The following is a 19,650-nucleotide window of genomic DNA, read 5'->3' as shown; positions in this document are numbered from 1 at the left end:
TGGGGCACTGTTCACATAATGGACTGTCCTCTGTAAACTAGGACATATAGCCATTCTGCTAAGTGTGCCTAGCTCAGTCTGCTCCAGCCAGGTTCTTTTTTTTTTATAATATTTTTTATTAGTTTTATGAATACAGAAGAAAGAATAAAGAACATATTATAAAAGTAGAAAAAAAAGTTACAAATTTTCTTGTTCTTTTTTCCAAATCTACTGGACTTCCCCGCGTCCTCCCAACCCTGCATTCTCTGTGATACATAACATCTGCAATTTGTTAACTTGTTTCAATACTTATTGTATCTTCCATTTTATCATGTTACCCAATTTCAAATATATTATGACCCAAATCATGTACGTTTTCATTTTAACACAATAAAGTTGTTTCATTATTCTATCTCTGACTTCTTGTACCTTAATTTCCATTTCTTTAATTTAACCTTACTGAAGCTAGAATTTCCTAAAAGGTGCGTTTTTTAACATTCATACAACTTATAATATTTTTCCAAATAGTCTTTAAATTTTTTCCAGTCCTCCTCAATTGTTTCTTCTCCCAAGTCTCAGATTCTGCCAGTCATTTCGGCCAGTTCCATGTAGTCCATCAACTGCGTGTGCCATTCCTCCAGTGTGGGTAAATCTTGTGTCTTCCAGTGTTTTGCAATCAGGATCCTTGCTGCTGTAGTAGCGTACATAAAAAAAGTTCTGTCCTTCTTAAGCACTCTCTGGTCCACCATGCCCAGGAGGAAGGCCTCTGGTTTCTTGGGTAAGGTAAATCTAAGTACCTTTTTTAGTTCATTATGAATCATTTCCCAAAAGGCCTTCACTTTCGGGCAGGTCCACCAGAGGTGAAAGAATGTCCCTTCCGCCTCTTTACATTTCCAGCATTTATTATCAGACAGGTGATATATCTTAGCAAGCTTGACTGGGGTCATGTACCACCGGTATATCATTTTCATAATGTTTTCCTTCAAGGCACTACATGCCGTAAATTTCATTCCGGTGTTCCATAACCTTTCCCAGTCTTCAAACATAATGTTATGCCCCAAATCCTGCGCCCACTTTATCATGGCGGATTTGACTGTCTCATCCTGAGTATTCCATTTAAGCAGCAGGTTATACATTCTCGAAAGTAGTTTACTTTTTGGTTCTAACAGTTCTGTCTCTAGTTTCGATTTTTCCACCTGGAATCCAACCTTCTTGTCTACTTTAAAGACCTCTTGAATTTGTGCATAATGCAACCAATCTCGCACCTTGTTTTTTAGTTTTTCCAAGCTCTGCAACCTCCAATTGTCTCCAATCTTTTCAATAATTTCCTCATATTTAGGCCAATTGGCTTCCATATTAGGTCTCTTACGTGCCTTGGCCTCCACCGATGAGAGCCACCTCGGAGTCTTACTCTCCAATAAGTCTTTATATTTTGTCCAGGTTCTTAGGCAGGTATGAACTCTGCAAGAGACAGGTGAGAACACCGTAAGGAGGGCCCCTCTTCCAAATGGCCTCCAACACCCTGAAAAAGGAAACAAATGATTAAAGAACTAGAAGGAGTGTTGCATAGTGGTTAGTGTCGGAGCTGGGAGACTAGGTTCAAATCACCATTTGGCTATGAATCTCACTGGGTGATGTGGGGCCAGTGCCTCAGCCCACTCTGCCCCACAGAGTTGTTGTGGGGATTAAATGAGGAGGTGGGGAACCATGTGCTCCTTAAGCTCCTTGGAGAAAAAGGCAGGAGGGTAATAATAATAATGATAATAATAGTAATAATAATAATAATAATAATAATAATTCAGTGGTACCTCGGGTTAAGTACTTAATTCGTTCCAGAGGTCCATTCTTAACCTGAAACTGAAACCTAAAGCACCACTTTAGCTAATGGGGCTTCCTGCTGCCGCTGCGCGGCCAGAGCACGATTTCTGTTCTCATCCTGAAGCAAAGATCTTAACCTGAGATACTATTTCTAGGTTAGCAGAGTCTGTAATCTGAAGCATATGTAACCTGAAGCATATGTAACCCAAGGTACCACTGTAATAATAATAATTATACCACGCCCTTCTGGCTGGGTTTCCCCAGCCACTCTGGGCGGCTTCCAGTACATATAAAACATAATAAAATGTCAAACATTAAAAACTTCCCAATACAGGGCTGCCTTCAGATGTCTTCTAAAAGCTGTGTACAGTAGTTCTTTATCTTCTTGCTATCTGATGGGAGGGTGTTCCACAGGGCAGGTGCCACTGTAGACAAGGCCCTCTGCCTGCTTCCCTGTAACTTGCAAACTCAATAAATGAGTTTCATTTTTAAAAAAGCTAAAACAGAGGGAGCACTTGGGCAAATCCTGCCTCCTTAAAAGCACCAGATTCACCTTAAAGTATCTTTCCCCAAACATAGGACCCTGCAGAAATTTTGGACTATGCCAGCACCATAAAGCTGGGCTGGCAGTGGCTGATGGGAGTTGTAGTCCAAAACATCTGGATTTGGGGCGGGGAAAGCCGCCTTAGGGCAGGCATGGGCAATCTCGGCCCTCCAGATGTTTTGGGACTACAATTCCTATCATCCCTGACCACTGGTCCTGTTGCTAGGGATCGTGGGAGTTGTAGTCCCAAAACATCTGGAGCGCCGAGTTTGCCTATGCCTGCCTTAGGGTCTCTTAGGCTTGCAAGCCGGCGCTGGCAGCGGGAAAAGAAGGGAAGCAGTAACTTATCTCCGCACCTCCCCAGCTCCCCAAATGTGCGTGACTGGCGAGAAACCGGCAGAAGAAGCCTGATGATGCCACAGGCAAGAACCGCCTGGAGATGCAACATTGTGAATTGACCTGCTCAAGTCGGAACGAACGTTAAGCTTGGAGGCTGCGGAGGAGGAGGAACCCCAACAATCAGGAGGAGGCTGGCATTCCCTTCCTTGAAGCTGACAGCCCTTTGCGTCGCTCATTGGCTCTATCCACCCCCTCCGACGCCTCCTCCCCTTTAAGAAAAGAAGAAGAGACTCGCTTTGGAAAACGCTATCAATGGAGCCTGCGGAGCAGCTGGATTGGCTCGTTTGGAAAGGCTGGCTCCGCCCCCTCGCCTGGGCTGCCTTTTGAATGGAGAGGGTGAGAAGGGAGCGGAGGGCTCGCTCTAATTCAGGCTGAAGGATGAATAGGGAAGCGGGAGGAGAGCGGGGGCGGGGGAGTCTGTTGGAAAGGGGCTCTTTTGTCAGGCCGTCTTCCCACTGAGGCTGCAAGCCGAGGCCGGGGGAACAAAGGTCTTCTAGCATCAGCCTCGGTCCCCTGCCTGCTCCCACCCCGGTCCCTCTGATGCAGTACTTTGCCATCCCCCCATCCCCACCCCAGACAGAGCACCCGATAGATCCCCTCCGAAGGCCGGCCAGCATTAGCCTGGCTGCGCAAACCCACTAGATTCAGAGAAGTGACACCCCCACCCCGGATGAATAAAGCTGTGTAAACTTAAAAAAAAAAGTGACTTACCCTGACTGAATAGTTTCTAATATTATTAATTCATTCATTATTTTCATTTTGAAATCTCTTCCTGTGAAGTATCTCAAAATGATCCGATCATGCATTGTGGCGCCTTAGGTTTCTCAGGACCGAACTCCACATGGCATTACCTGCATGTTTGAGGCGCCATGTGCACTGTGTACAGTGGTACCTTGGTTTACGAACTTAATCCGTTCCGGAAGTCCGTTCTTAAACCAAAGCATTCTTAAACCAAGGCGTGCTTTCCCATAGCAGCGGTGGTCTCAATTTACAAATGGAACACACTAAACAAGAAGCAAAACATGTTCTTATTCCAAGGCAAAGTTCACAAACCAAAACACATACTTCCGGGTTTGCAGTGTTCTTAATCTAAGTTGTTCATAAACTAAGCTGTTCTTAAACCATACATTGGTACCTCGGGTTAAGAACTTAATTCGTTCTGGAGGTCCGTTCTTAACCTGAAACTGTTCTTAACCTGAAGCACCACTTTAGCTAATGGGCCACCTGCTGCTGCTGCGCCGCTGCTGCACGATTTTTGTTCTCATCCTGAAGCAAAGTTCTTAACCCAAGGTAATATTTCTGGGTTAGTGGAGTCTGTAACGTGAAGCGTCTGTAACCTGAAGCATCTGTAACCCGAGGTACCACTGTATTTTAACCAGTATCTATATATTTTAACCAGTATCATACCAAGCCAACAGTTGTGGCCAAAGAACCCTGGGAGGTGTGGGTGCTGAGAGCTGCATTTGACAACTGTTTGTTACGGTTGTTTTCATTTACTGAATTTGCCCCCAGAAGGCTAAATACAGCCTGGCCTTCTGATGCAAGCAATACAATGGTGTCGGTTCTTGTAAACTTTTGCATGCATGACATCGGCCTGAAATTGATGGTGAGAGGCAGGCCGACAGAATCAAAGTGCTGGAGCATTTTCCAGGGCATTGTCGCAGGGTGTGTTTGTGTGCGTTCTGGGTCTTTTGCACTGACCCTCTTGCCTCTTCCTCAAAAACTTGCTTTCTTTTCCACTTTGTTTACAGAGTGGCTTTCCCTTTAAAAGCAGGCCTAAATTTGCATGTATAGTTTTGCAGATTTGTTTCATGGGCCCGTGGGGGGTTCAATGAAGGGCCTAGCGATGCCTCTCCCTATCAGGAAAAGTGCTTGGGGCGTCTTTGAGTATTTTGGGGTGGGATTCAGTCACATGCTGGCAAATTCAAGTGGCGCAATTGCGGCTGATTGGGAGGACTTGCGCAAGGAACCCAATTCCCCAACAGAACAGACTTAGGGTGGGATAGCACTTCTTTGAAGCAATGTTATCTAACTAAAGCAAACAAATCGAAATGAATGCTCAATAAATAGCAGGCAGTCATCTCATCTCCTTGCAAACAAAGGATGAATGTTCAGTAAAAAAGGTTGTCTGGAAGTGGCCTTGGCTTAGAAAGAAGATGGCTAAAGCGATGGAAATGTGTGAGAGGTCTGTTAAAATTCTGCATGCTACACAAGGGAAAGTGGATTGCTTGATTCCCTTCCCCACCCCTGCTCCTCAAATCAGAGTACTACGAATCAGGGTCACTGGATGAAATGGATTCGCAAACAAACCAGTACAGGACAGTCCAAAGAAATACTTCACACATGAATATTACTTGTGGAACTCACTGCTGGAAGATGTAGTTTAAATGGCTCTAAAGCAGATTAATCAAAAGAAGTCTATCAATGGGTTCCTCCAGCCATGATGGCTAAATGGACCCTCCAGGCCTAGAAATTAGAAAATGGCAACTTCCCTGGTAGGGACGGAAAAGGGTGAGCCCCCCATGCTTTAAGGTCACACTTCACTTTGTGCTTCAAGAAACAGAATATTGTAATTTGATGTTTACAGGTTCCTGTGTGCCTAAAAGTACCCACACAGGAGATGTGTTGTATCTCTGAATGAGGAGGTGTGGCAAGAGATCAGGGTGTTTTCCCTAGGACTGCCCCCCCTTCCAGGCCACCATGAGATCAAGGCCAGCAAAGATGTCTTCCTTGGGGTCTCTCAGACCTCCTTTTCCTTCCTCAGTTCAAGGTTCTCATTTGCTACATTTCACCCACCGTTTCCGCTCTCTTTCTGCCTAATCTCCTCGGATCCTCCCTCCTGCCCTGGCCCCTGAAGGCCCCACTGAACAGAGTGAGGGGGTGAATGATCCGCAGGGCTCAGGGCAGGAGGGTAGGTAATGAGAGGTGGCAGTTCTAGGCCGCCCACTTGACCAGGGATGCTGTAATGACCACAAACCTGAACCTGGCAATTATCTCATTGCCCTGGTGGGTGGCATTTGTGGAACGCCAGGCGCAAAATTCAACCTCAATTAGAATAATGGGGCAAATTGCAGAGGGAGGGGGCAGGGTAAGGCAAATTCCAAACATATATAATGACTCTGTCTCGGAGATAGCTTGGGTGGTCCACTGGACTGTGGAGTGGGTTGGGGGGGAAGAGCTGTGTTGCAATCCAGCATTTCACAGACCAGGAGAGGGTCATGCTCACAACACACCAATTTTCTTACCAAGAACCACTTTGGAAATGTTGATGGCTCATTGTCACCTGTCGGCTGATGCAAAATCCAAGAGAGCTTTCCATTAAAAAAAAAAAGCATTTGGAAAAGTATCATTGCCTGACAGTTCCAAATGTGAACAGTTCCAGCATCTGTGGTGCTGTGCAAAAATTGCAGGACGCACATTGCAGGAGGCTTAGTGTTCATGTGCATGCATGGCTATTATTTATCTTACTTGTTAAATTTATTTCTATACTGTCCTTCCTCAGAAGACGATAAGGCGGTTTACAAAAGACAACGCAAATGCCGCAACATAATATCTATGTAACATTAAAAAATTAAAACAATTCTATAATGACAATACTCAGAATTACATAATAAAATGCAGGTTCTTGGAACAGCATGAAAGATAATGGAGGAGAAAATCAGCGGCCGGATATCAGAACCACAAATGGACCTTACCTGGCACCGAAAGGATAGTAATGAAGGCCATCAGGTGATTGCATTTTATTTATTTAGGATTTGTATTTATACTCCGCCCACTAACCAAAGTTCTCAGAGCAGCTTACAGTATATTTAAAACACAATACAACAACCACAATAGTACCACTACCTTGTTCTCTGGTGTTCCACCAAGTGCTATTCTGCAGCTGATCTCCTGTTAGTCCCACACAGGCCAGGATGCCCTTGCTGGGCAGCTGCTGCTGTGTATCACATAGTCCTGGCCCTGGTGGCTGATGCAGGAGGTGCTGGGTAGATCAGAGATCTCGCATGCCTTCCTAGGCTCCTAGAACTCCATAAACCAAGCATAGGCAAACTCAGCCCTCCAGATGTTTTGGGACTACAACTTCTATGATCCCCAACTAACAGGACCAGTGGTCAGGGATGGTGGGAATTGTTGTCCCAAAACATCTGGAGGGCCGAGTTTGCCTATGCCTGCCATAAACTGTTGGTCTGTTTAACTTACTTCTGAGTAAACATTTCTAGGCCCCGGCTACACAGCTGAACTGTAAGTCATGGGCTTGACATAGTTTAGCTTGCAGTGTGATCCTCTGCATGTTTACTCAGAAGAAAATCCCACTGTGCTCAATAGGCCTTCCTCCTGGAGAAACTGTGCATAGGATTGGCTTTCAAAGCCATCAAATTCCTGGAGGTCAGGGCTGCCCATGGCTATTAGCCATGAGAACCCAGGGGCGGACTTTGGCAATCTTTTGCAATAAAGTGTGCCATGCAAGCCCAAAAATTGGTGCCCCCAAATGGATCTTCTCGATTATGGATATTCTCAATTTAGCACTTTCTTGATTCGGCACCCTGCGTGGGGGGGACGGACGGACTGCCGCACCACCCTAAATCTGGTGCTTTCTGTGGACCCCCCTTGTCAAAGGCAAACAGCAGGGGAGGGCAACTGCATTCTGTGGGCTTTCTGGTTGGTCACTGGGAAACAGTGGAGGCATCTGGTTGGTCACTGGGGAACAGGATTAGGCCCTCACTCTGATTCAGGAGAGGTGTTCCTATAGCTGTATTTACCGGTATTTGGCAGTTATGTAGGTCCCACTGAACCCTGTGGGATTTACTTCTGCACAAATGACCTTTTTGGATCACATTGTTAGACTGAATTGTGATCAGGTACTAAACATTATTTCAGAGGCTTTAAAAATAATAATGATAATAAAATTAAATCTCATTCTGCTTGTCCTCCTCTAGTGTCACCTTTCAGAAGCAAAATTGTGTGTGTGGGGGGGAGAGATTCTAAGAATAAAAGTTTGGATTCCCAAGCCTGCCCCCTTCAGATTCCACCCCTCACAATCCTATTCTACTCCCCCAGGAAAAACAAAACAGGTGCTGTAAAACTAGGTTAGCTAGTTATAAATTGCCAGAAAAGAGAACACGGTTCTGCATAAAAGTTGCATGTGATAAAGAGATACAGTACACATTTGGAAATCAAATATACTGTTGATGAGATTCAGCTGGGTCCTACTCGCAGTAGACCCACTGAAATGAATCAACCTGGTTGTTGTTAATTCAATGTCTTTCTCTGTTAGGAAAAGAACGCAAATAACAGCTTGCTGGATCAGGCCCATGGCCCATCTGGTCCAGCATCCTGTTCTCAGAGTGGCCAACCAGATGCTCCAAGGCTAAACCCACAAGCAGGATCTGAGCACCAGAGCACTCTCCTCTCCAGTGGCTTCCAGTATTCACACAAATCCTGTTGGCATATCACTGCTATTGTGGTCAATTGCCCATTTATAGCAATGGCACAGGGCACAGCCTGACTCCCTCCTTCGGCAATCTTTGCGGAGCTCTGGCACAATGGTTGCCATTGGTTTGATTTGAATTAATTTTATAATGAATGAATTTAGAGTGTTGTGTTGTGCTGTTGTGCTGTTTTATTGTTGTTAGCCGCTCTGAGCCCGGTTTCAGCTGGGGAGGGTGGGATATAAATAAATTTATTATTATTATTCTGCACCATGAATATTTCCATCCTCTTTTTAACCAGTCCAAATTGGTGGCCATCATTACATCTCTCTAGTGGGCTTGAGTTCCATATTTTAAATAGATGTACAGTACAATCCATCGACACCAGGCGACAGGGGCACCTGCTCAGGCTGCTGAGCAAATGCTGCCAACTACTGATAGGTAATTTGAAGGCTCCTGTTCCTCTTTTAATGGTAATTTACCTTGAAGCCAGACTTGGACCCAACAGCCCCTCTGTACTAAAGGAATATATATGTGTAGCTGCCCTATGTAAAATTAAACAGGGTACAGGAGCAATTCCCTGGGTGCTTTTTAAGTTTGGCTCCTGCCTTGGTCGTCTCCAGTTTATTTCCTAGACATCTCTCTCTCTCTCTTTTATTTTTATTTTAAAAGCGTTTGGAAAGGGTCAAAAGTATGGAGAAGGCGAAGTTTCGCCCCCGCCCACCCTGCTTTCTGTCTTCCTTTCCCTTTAACAGTAAACCATAAAACTAATTGGGGCGGGAGGGGGGCGGGAGAGTGGAGGCACTGGGAACTTCGCGGCGGAGACAATGGAAGCGCCGGAGGGAGGCGCGCGCGGGCCTGGGAACAGCCGCGGAGCGTCCACAGGTTCGAATCCTCTCCTGTTCACACGCCGGGAGACGCCGGAGAGGAGTGGATCCGGAGCTGCCAGTGTGGGCGGTGCGCCTGTTTGCAACGACTTCTCGCCTTTTCCCAAGGCGAGGGACCGCAGGCTTGTTGAATCCTTGTGCTTCCCCTCTCCCCTTTCTATCTTACACATTTTCGAATTGGATTTCCTCCCCCTCTTCCTTTTTTGTAATTGCATGGAAAACGGAAGGAGACGCCCGAGAGAGAGAGAAAATTGGAATTTTGCAGGCAGTTTGGGTGGCTGGAGAGAAAGGGCCGGGAACGAACAAAAGCCGCCGAAGCAGGGAAGGAAAAGAAGCTGCTACGTCCGCCTTTGTCATACGCAAGCCGGAGTGCAGCAGGATCGGGGCCGCTGCTGACTGGATGCAATGGTAATTCGGATCGAAAGAGCGCCTGGGTCTTCCTTTTGTTTCCTCTACCCCCACCCCCTCGAAATCAGAGTTTTGCAAGGATGGCAAAGGAAGGGGCCGTTCCGTGTCTGCCCTCCTCCCCCCCCGGCTTTCAGCTGTGGATGTGCGGGAGGGGACTTAAGAGGAGCTCGTTTGAGAGGAGGGGGCACTTGGAGGGGGGTGCTGGGGAGGGCGTCTGGTACGACTGCTGAATCCTCCTGGTCCGATGGGCCTCTGTAGAGCCTGGGATTTGCCTGGGTAACCTGTCCAGGGGAAACGGGGGCATCGATCGCTTTGCAAAGGGGGTGTGGGATGGTGGTGGGAAGCCTGGGAAATCTTTGCAATGGGGAGGAGCGGGTGGGGGAGGGAAACGCGTCTCGTACAGCGCTGGAGGGGGGTGGGCGGGTGCGAAATAGGCGTGGATGGTGGTTGCAGGATTGATTTGGCATTTCCCCCACTTCTCTCCCCCCCCCCAGCTCCCGCCCCAATCTCTACTAAATTGCATCCAGCACGTATCTTTAAAACTGGAGGAAGTGGCGCGCCCGGGGAGTGGGGGCGGGTTTGCTCCCCTGCGTGGGCTGGTCAGGTGAAATTTTGCAGGGCTTCCAAACAGCTGGGAGCTGTTGATTTTCCTGTATCCCCCCCCCCGCTTTTTTAATCTGAATGATAAGAGTCTTAAACACACATGGGCGTGGGGAAACGGACGTTGGGAGCCCGCGGTTGCTCCGCCGGGGCCACGTTTGGAATGGTTTCGTGTAGAGCATTGTGCCTAAGGAGGGGTGTTTGGTGCAAATCGCTTGTGCAAACGGGCCCTGTTTGGCCAGGTAGCTGGAACAGTAAGTGACCCAAACGCCAGAGAGCCGGCGGAGTGATCGGCTGGGCAGTTGAAGCGCAAGTCCGGCTTGTTTCTGTGCCTGCCTCCTAAGGCGTCATGGGAATGCAAGGCGGCTTCTTTGGCTTGTTGCCTGGCCGTGGCCGTTGGAGCGGCGGTGGCCTCCGAAGCCAAAGGTGTGCCTGGCTGGGAACCCGGATAGAGCGCACAAATCGACTTGGGAGACTGTAGCCACGGTGGAACGCCTGTTTTATTTAGACCCCGAAAAGCTTCTCACGTGTGTCTGTGTGTATGAGAAAATTGGGTAGCTGCAAGAAAGACCCCCAAAATGGAGGAATTGCCACCTTCTGTTCGATGAAAAGATGCTACGCCCTCGCCAGGGGCATCTTCCGTTCCTCCAAACAGGCGTAAATACCCAGAAGGGAAGGTAGGGGAATTATGGGCTGTTCCAGCACCTTTTCCAAAGCTACTTGGGGGTGGGCCTGTTTAGCACGGCAGCTTGTTTGCAGTTTTCTCCATCGCCAGTTGTTTTGCTATTGTAGCTGGACAAAACTAGTTGAGGCAGTTTTCTTACTGCCACCCCCACCCCACAGTATATTTATCAAGACTCCTTTAAATAGCCATTTGTGGCAACATCCTGTGGCAATGAGTTCCAAAGATAGGCAGTACTTCCTCTTTTTGCATATATAAACATGGGAGCCTTGGAGGCCACTCCAGGCAGGATCCTTGATGAAAACTTTGTCTCCCTTTAGACTAAGACAGAGAAACTCCTGACTGCAGCCAGATACTACTAAGTCCAGGGCCGCCTAGTGACCAGACTAAATAATGGCACTATCCACATATCTTGATCTCTTTGTTTTAAAGGAACAATAATGAAATAAGTCAGCACTGTTGAAACATCAGGTCATTGATTGATGTTAGTCATTCATCACTAAATCTTGAAACATTTCCAAATAACTTGATCCAAGAGAGTGATTGTCTGCAAAATATCATTGCTGGGAGCCTTGCAAGATGGCTTTGGTAGTGTCTCAGAAAAGGTGAGCTTGCATTTGGCCAATTGCATTCTCAGTGATAAACGCCCAAGTTTTTGTATTCCACATTCAATTTGAACATGTTGTGGGTGCTCCATGCTCCTTGCGTAGAAGCTGGAGCCTAGCCTTGGCCTGCTCACTGAGTTTGGTATAAACTCTAAATATAGTTCTTGTACCAAATTGAACCGGCCCTAGAAACACAGTTGTAACTTCTGTTAGCTTGGAAAACTGAAGAAGCAACTTTCCCCAAGTTTGGAATGAATGGGTGTTCCGATTTGTCTTCCCGTTTGCAATATAACTAATCCAAATCCAGTGGCATATCCAAAACCCAAGTTCTGTAGTTAAAAAGTGCAATGTTTGGGTCATGTTAAGGTTTCCTGTCCTGTGTGCCAATTTTCTCTGCTTCTCCATTTCCTTGAAGGTAGCGAGGGCTGATGGTAATATGGCAAAATATATGGTAATATATCCAGCATGCCTGGAATTCTGCTGCTGTAAAATGCTTTGCACTGTTGGTCATGAGTTCACCTGGTAGGCCAAAAGCAAACTGGGGTGTTGTTCAGTTGTGCAACAATGTCAGAGCAACGGCAGACAAGGAGAGTATCTTGCTGTACCTGGGGTAGTGCCCCCCACAAACCAAATAGTGTCAACCTCCCAGTTCACCTAGATCAGCTGTGGACCGTTTCCAAAGTCTATCTAAAATCAGGGTGTAGAGACAAAAGGTTCCTTTTATGATGTCAATCTGTTTATTCTGCAATAGCCACAGGATAAGATTTTATTATTTCTCATGTCCTGCCTAGCTCCAGCCCTTTTCTTTCCTCATAGACAACATTATTAGACTTTATTCCCTTATTAGACTTTCCAGTTCACTTGGTGGCCCATTCTCAACAAAGTACTTAACAGTCATCTCTGAAGCATTACCAGGATATTTAGGCCGTCCTGATCTGAAATATATTAAAAGGTTGTGGATTTCCATAAGTAGCTGTTTGGATTCACTGAAACCTGCATTTAGATGCTGCTAGGTTCTGGAAGAATGTAGTACCTTAGCAATCTTCTCTAACTTGTAACTCTCTGCTTGTGTTTTGAGGGGGGGGGGGGTTTGGCAGATGTTGGCTATGGTATGGCCAAATTTTCTTTCTGTGATGTATTCAGCTACTGGGTTGAATCTTATTCTTGCGAGAAGACATTGGTGTCGTCATAGTCTAATTATTTTCCTTTTAATCAAGGTCACCAAGGGTTTATGGTCTGTGAGGAGCCTGGAACGAGCATCTGCAAAAGGGTTTCAGTGTTAAAATACTAGCTAGGCACTTCAGGTTTTTTTTGGTGTTTTTTTTGTAATATTTCTCTGCTTTGAAAAGAGTTCTGGAGTAGAATGTTGCTAGCATCCATTCTGAATCGTGTATTCTACCTAGCTTGCAGTTGTTTGCACACGTGCCGTGTAATTTGGCATCACAGAACTGCAAACGTGGAGCAGTGGAGATCGTGTCCTTTATCTTTGTAAAGGCAGCCTGCTAATCTGATCTCCCAAACGACGACGTGATGGAGTGATGGATTTCATTAATAGGTTTAGAGGATGTGCTTCTGCGGGGTCGTCTTGCACATATCAAGCAAGAGAATTCACATTTCCCAAAAAGCGTGGTGGTTCTGCTTTTGAGCCTGTAAAAGCATTTTTCTTCACCTGGCATGTCTTAATTGTTGCAAGAACTTTGCCTCCGTGAAAAACGCATTTCTCCTTGTCTACCTTGAGTCCAGATTCATGGATCTAAGTCAAGACTGTTCCCTGTGTCCCCAATCTGTCTTCCGATAATGTACCTGATTGATGTCATCCATGAAGACCTCCTTTTATGCCTTGGACAAGTTCTGTCATCTTCCTTTGAAAAATCTCAGAAGCTGTTGCAATTCCAAATGGCAAGCATTGAAGAGTGTGATAGATGGCATCGGTGTACAACTCTGGTATTTGGTGCTTGCCAGAAACTGCTTGAGGCATCCAATTTAGTAAATACTTTGCTTCCTGTCACTTTTGGGAGAAAGTCCTCTAGTGATGGTATCACATATTTCTCACGGGCTACAACTTCATTAAGCTTCTTCAGATATATACCGATTCATATCCTCCCCCTCCCATTAATGGAACCATCGATGCACACTATGGACCATACATAAACAATGTCCCTTCATCTTTCATTGCTCCATTTCCACCTTGTTGAGTAAGGGATGGGGAGTCTAAGGGCTTGTATGGTCTGATGTCTAAACAAAGCTGTGTGCACAGAATCTCCTCCTGTTAGCAGGCCAGTTTCTCCAGCCACTCACTGTCCCATTCCAGCAGTTACTCCGCGACTGAGGAGGTTATGTAGTTATGACCCCATATCACATACATGGCAAACATATAACTGCTCTTCTTTGGTATCATTGTGCTTTAAATATATAGTGTGAATGTGAACCTACCAAGGATTCCAGAACCTCCCCACCCTGGATAAGGTAGAAACCCTTTTACACATCCAAGGGGAAACCTAGACTCTCTTGGATGCTTTGTCGCACAAGCCAGGACAAGGTGTGTGTCTTTATCGAATGTGGAGCCAAAATAAAAATGGCGCTCTCCTGCTGTGGTCACTTTTTGCTTCATCTGTGTGTAATAGGAAAATGGTCTGTTTGTGTGCACTACCTGCATTGCGCTCTTACAACTGGACAACTCTTATTTTTCCACCCCATACCTTTTTCTTATTGCTGTAAGAATGTTTTTTAAGAATATACTAGCCTAGGTATTGGATCACACCAAAGGCCTATCTAGGCTAGCATTCTGTTCTCCCAGGGGTCAAGCAGATGGGAAGCCCATAAGCAGGACCTTGGCGCTGCAACTTCCCAGGGAGAAGATTGCCATCTCCTTTTCATATTCTGCTGCAAGGTTTCTTCTTGGCTGATAGTTCGTCTGGAGAAGACAATCCATGAGCCCAGCTATGGATAACACACTAAGTCCAAACCATGGCTTAGCTTGCAGCAACGCAGCAGGAACTGAGGAGAAGCAAAGTTTGCAATCTCCTTTCCGGGAGCTTGTGGGTTTGCCCGAAGCCATGGTTTGGCTTGGTGTTACATGCGAATGGAACCATAAATCACTTGTGTTTACGTATCTTCTTCCGTTTTCCTCCCGGATAAATAGTGAATTGCTAATGGATCCTCGCACCTGGGTTGCATCTTGTTGCCCTTCTGGGTTTTTTGTTCTTCTCAGTATTCAAAGATCAGCCTTGGCTTTCTCTGTGATGGGAAAATGCTCTCCCAAGTGCACATTGGAGCTTTTTATTTGGTTCCCCCTTCAGGCGTGAACATAGTAATTGCTGAGAAGGTGCACAGGGAGAACTGCTTAATCAAGGAGCCCTGGCTGATTGCGCTGGGACTCTTTTATTTGGCTCTGGGGCTGATCCTGCTCTCGCCTGACTTGGCACCTGTGCCTGCATTGAGGATGTGTGCCAGTGTGCAGGATCCTGCTCTCTTGAGTTTTTTAATTAAGCCGTGACTTAGCTTCAGGCAGAAGACTTGCTTGAAACCCATCTGGATTTTTTAATTTAGGAGTGGTGTCTTTAAGCAGGGAGAGATGTGGGGTCTCCACTTTGCCTGAAATCCCTGTTTCCCAGCCCTGGAAGCGCAAAGGGGGGGGCAGAGGTTCTGCTTGCTTATAGGGGATGGAACATTGATTGATTATTCTACATGCTGCTGCTGAGAATCTTGGAATTCTGAATGCTACATGACTCCACCCTGTTGGGGATTGAGCCTTGGACCTTCTGCATGCAAGGCAGGTGTACTGCTACCAATCTATGGCTCTTTTCTATCTAGATTGGGGTGGCCAACTCCTAAGAGACTGTGATCTACTCAGAGTTAAAGACTGGCAGTGATCTACCCCCTTTTGGAGGGTTCAGGTCAAAGTTGTTGAGCTGTTTTTTAGGGGTGCAGGGCAAACATGTTGAGCTTTTTTTTAGGGGAGCCAATCTTGTTGAGCTTTTTTGGGAGGAGACAGTGATCTATCGGTAGATCATGATCTACCTGTTGGGCATGCCTGAAATAATGACTGTGGTCTCTTGGAGAGCTGGGCTGCAGAGGCGAAACTGAAGCCCCGTCATGATAAAGGCCCAATTCCAAGGCAGCTGGCATTTCAGTGCTTTGTAGCTGAGGCTCATGAGAGATGTTGCCCATGGTAAGCACCCTGCTATAGGAGTAGGCAGCATGACTCCATTCCAGATGTCGTTGCACTCCCAAGTACCACCAGCCCCTGCCAGCGCAGGCAAAGGCACCATGGGAGTTAATAGTTTCAGCAAGAATTGGAGGGAAGCAGCCTTGGAGAAGGAGCGTTGCTGCTGCTGTGTACTGGGAAGAGGCGGGGGGGGAGAGGTGAGGTCAAGGGTCGGGGTGGTGCAGGGGCACTGCCAGCCCTGCTGGTGCCCCTGCCAACCTCAATCTTACTGCCATGGGAAGCAGTAGCAACCTCTCCCCTCAGTAAGGAGATGGTTGAGTTGGAAACAGTGCAGAAAAGTGTGAACAAAATTCCTAAGAGGATGGAGCGCTACTCCCCTGTGAAGAAAGCTTGCAACGTTTGGGACATTATAGTTTAGGGGGAAAGGCAGGTAAAAGGCGACATGATAGAAATTTATATAATTTGCAAGGCACGGAGAAAATGAATACAGTGGTACCTTGGGTTAAGTACTTAATTCATTCTGGAGGTCCGTACTTAACCTGAAACTGTTCTTAACCTGAAGCACCACTTTAGCTAATGGGGCCTCCTGCTGCTGCTGCGCCGCCGGAGCACAATTTCTGTTCTCATCCTGAAGCAAAGTTCTTAACCTGAAGCACTATTTCTGGGTTAGCGGAGTCTGTAACCTGAAGCATATGAAACCTGAAGCGTATGTAACCTGAGGTACCACTGTATTGAGACGTTTTTCACCCCCTCTTGTAACACTAGTATTTGTGGACGTTGAATGAAGCTAAATGTTGGAGGTGAACGTCAGGACAGAAGAATTACTTTTTCAAGCAACACATAGTTAAAGCTATGGAACTCCCTCCCCTGGGAATCAATGATGGCCACCAACTTGGATAGCTTTAAGAGTATTGGACAGATTCATGAAGGAGAAGGCTATCGATGGCTACTAGCCGTGATCACTATACTTCTGAATACCAGTTGGTGGGAACTGCAGCAGGAAAGAGTGTTCTTGGGACCTGTGTGTGGGCTTCCCATTGTGGCATCTGGTTGTCCATTCTGAGAAGAGGACTTTTGACTAGAAGGGCCATTGGCATGATCCAGCAGGCTCATCATATGCCTTCTGGACCAGCCACTCTTACTCCGGCAACTTAGGAGGCTACAGGCTGTTTATATTTGCTCTCTAGAATACTCTGCTGCGTTATTGGTAAGTGTTGCCATAAGAGTGTCTAAAAGAAGTCTGGGTGTTGGCTCAAGCCAACGGCCCACCGAGTCCAGCAGTGGCCTGCCAGATGTCTTTGGGGCAGTGTTCAAAATTTGGCAGGTGCATTTTGCACCTGGCTATCGGCCACTTGCGACCAAGTGAAGATGCCCAGGTGTCAGGATGGCTCCTAACATCTCCACCTTCTGGAGGTGCGTGTCTTAGATCTTGCCTGTTTTCACACAGCAACAACACATCCTGTAGAATTCTGTCTGTGATATTTTATCTTCACAATCAGAATGAATTTCAGGAATCAAAAAGCCTTATCGAAAAATATGACCTTTCGAGCCATCTGGCCCCAAAATGGCAACTACAGTAGATATTCTGTTTTGGCAATTGTAACCCTGGTTTTAAGGAGTCATTTGGCACCTAGCTTATATACCTGAGTTTCTAACACTGCTTTGTGGGAAGCCCAAATGTAGGATCTGAGTGCCACAGTGCATTTATGTGTGACACTGCAATTTATGAGGAAATAGCAGCCTCTTTGGCCTGGTTTTCATTGAGGTGGCTGACTTTTGTCTTGGATGGTACCACTAAGCTAAGGCCTCACCTGATGGAATGCCTCCCTCCCCAAGTTTGTTTTTTAAATCCCGCATGAAGGTTGTCAGGGAGAAAGCTAAGCAATAACATTTCTTCTTGATCTGCTAGTTTCCTGTGGTCAATGTTTTGTTTTTAAAAAAGAACAAAAACAAAAAAAACCCCAGAGTGTTGGAATTTTCATTTTATTGCAGGAAAGAACGTTCCATCATGTAAGCTGGTCCCCTTCAGTCATGAAGTGAGGCGACTACCTATTGTGGGAGAAATGGCCCTTTGGTTTGCAGATGTGCTGTTTTCCTGCACTGGTTTCTGTGGCAGGCATTTTAGGGTGATGATATCGGTGTGAATGCAGTCTCTGTTGTCTAGCAGGGAGCCTGCCATGCCACATTTCAGGCCTTCCATTTTAAGGGTTTTGTGTGGGGTTTTTGATCTGGAGATAATGAGGTGGTTGCCGGCAGCCCCTCAGTCAAGTGTTTTCATTTGCTAGGACGGCCTGTTGGAATGAGGGCGGTTGGGGGGGTGGCTCTGTGTGGGAGACCTCAGAGCTGCAGATGGTGTGTCCTGTTGTGGTGATCAGCCTGCAAATGACCGTGAGGCAAGGGAGGGGGGCAACTGATCCCCCTCGCTGCTGCTGCTGCTGCTGCACTGGCAAAAACTGCTCTTGTGTTTTCCTCTTGGAAATGGAGATAATGGTCGTTGGGGAGTATGGAATTCTGCCTGCGTTAGGGGAGGAGGAGGAGGAATTCCAGGACTTGACATTTCTGAATGTAAGGTACTAGCTTTTATCGCTGGCTGCTGTGATTTGTGTTTTCTGGAAAACTTTTAACTGTAATGTCCAATGCCCCACCCCCCACAAGAGCAATCTTGCTTAGCCTGTTTATTTTATTTCACGTTTAGTAAGCAAAGCTAAAAACTTTGCAGCTTCCATGCCTGCCTGATAATTTTGCAATGCGTTGTTGCAGAGAAACAAAAGTAGTAGGAAATTTTCGGTCCCACAAACACCAGCTTGCTAATCTATACGATTCTCTGTTTTAATCGCAACACAAGAGTCTTGCGGCGCCGTTTTAAAAGACAGACAGTTTTTATTGTGGCAGAAAAACACTGGAACCAACTTAATCACATATGCCCCCATAAAAGCTGAGGCACTGTTGAATCTCTTGGGCGTTTAGGTTCCACAATACTATTTTTCTCTCCCTGCTGCAGCAAGGCTACCCTTCTAGAACTGGCTGTAATTATAAAATTGTGGCCTTTACCTCCCCTTTGTCCCTCTCACCAGCCCTGCTATGCACTCTTGTCTCTGCAGTTCTTGCTTTGGTTTCAGCTGTGATGTGACTGGATGGAGGACAGAGAGATGAGTGGGTTGGGGATGTATGGGGAAACTGCCTTTTGCGTGGCTGGTACGTAACTTTCTGTACAAAGGGGAGGCTCTTGCCTCTTGCTCTGGCTGTTCCCAATTTTGTCTTTTGGCCTGTCCACCAGTGGCATGTGGCCAGTGTTAGAAACGGGGATATATGTTAGGCAACAAATTCCTCCTTACACCAGTTCAGGGGCAAGACGCCTCTAAAGTATTATTTTTCAAACGATGGACTGAATATGATTGGTTCTCAGTTACACATCTGGCTAGTTCACATGACTACCTTGAGCTAGGTTAAGAGCTTTGAGAGAGCTTTAAGAAGACATGTCACTTGAACCAGGGACAATCCACAAATATATTGGCCAATTCCAACCTCTTTTTCTTAACGGTGCCTGTGCCTGCTCAGGTTGCACAGAAAAAGCAATTTGGTTCCTGAACTTCATTCCGAGCGTGCAGATAAAATATAACTGAGGGAATCCTACAGGGTGGGTTATTAGTCTGTGAAAACAGTCCAGACCCTCCCAGCAAGCTGTTTCTGGTCTAATTAATTTAGTTTTTAATGGAAAATTGACACTTTTCTCTCTAAAGGCTCCCACGTTGTGAGTAATACTTGAACAGAGTTGTGCTTTGCTGCACACTTGTAGGGGCAAGAAAAAGGTGAGACATTTATATGGAGAGATATTTATACACTTAAAAACATGTGGTGTCATCCTAAGGAAGAGACAAGAGGTGGCCTGTCCTTTTGGAACAGCTTTGTTGTGGTTTGTGAATGTGCTGGAGAGAGAGAGACATAGGGGAGCAGTTTGCTTTTGCCTTATCTGCAGAGGCCTGGGAGTCCTCAGACTTTCTCCTCTTCCCCATCTCTCCCCCCCCCCCTACTGTTCTAACAACATCTTTGCCCCTGTGGTTGGTGGCAAGGGGGGCCGGCCTGGTGTAGCACGTTCTCCACAGGGGGTGGGGCTGGTTGCAAAGTGATGGA

At 46.4% G+C, this 19,650-nt stretch overlaps 1 protein-coding gene across 2 annotated transcripts in view; it reads left to right on the top strand.

Annotated features, from left to right (window-relative positions):
- Window positions 1-9,003: 9,003 nt before the first annotated feature.
- The window catches only part of VANGL2 (VANGL planar cell polarity protein 2), a 44,799-nt gene continuing 34,152 nt past the window's right edge, over window positions 9,004-19,650 (top strand). Inside the window, exon 1 of one of the 2 annotated variants that reach the window (XM_083717378.1) lies at window positions 9,004-9,464. The gene's annotated coding sequence lies outside the window, so the exon portion shown is untranslated. Of the gene's footprint in view, window positions 9,465-17,863; window positions 18,085-19,650 lie in introns of those variants that run through there. The other variant, XM_083717379.1, reaches the window with a different exon arrangement.

This window comes from Podarcis gaigeae (assembly GCF_964106915.1).
Source record: "Podarcis gaigeae genome assembly, chromosome: 16".
Taxonomy (NCBI): domain Eukaryota; kingdom Metazoa; phylum Chordata; class Lepidosauria; order Squamata; family Lacertidae; genus Podarcis; species Podarcis gaigeae.
The sequence above is the reverse complement of the archived record's forward strand: the minus strand, read 5'-3'. Positions and strand labels throughout refer to the sequence as shown.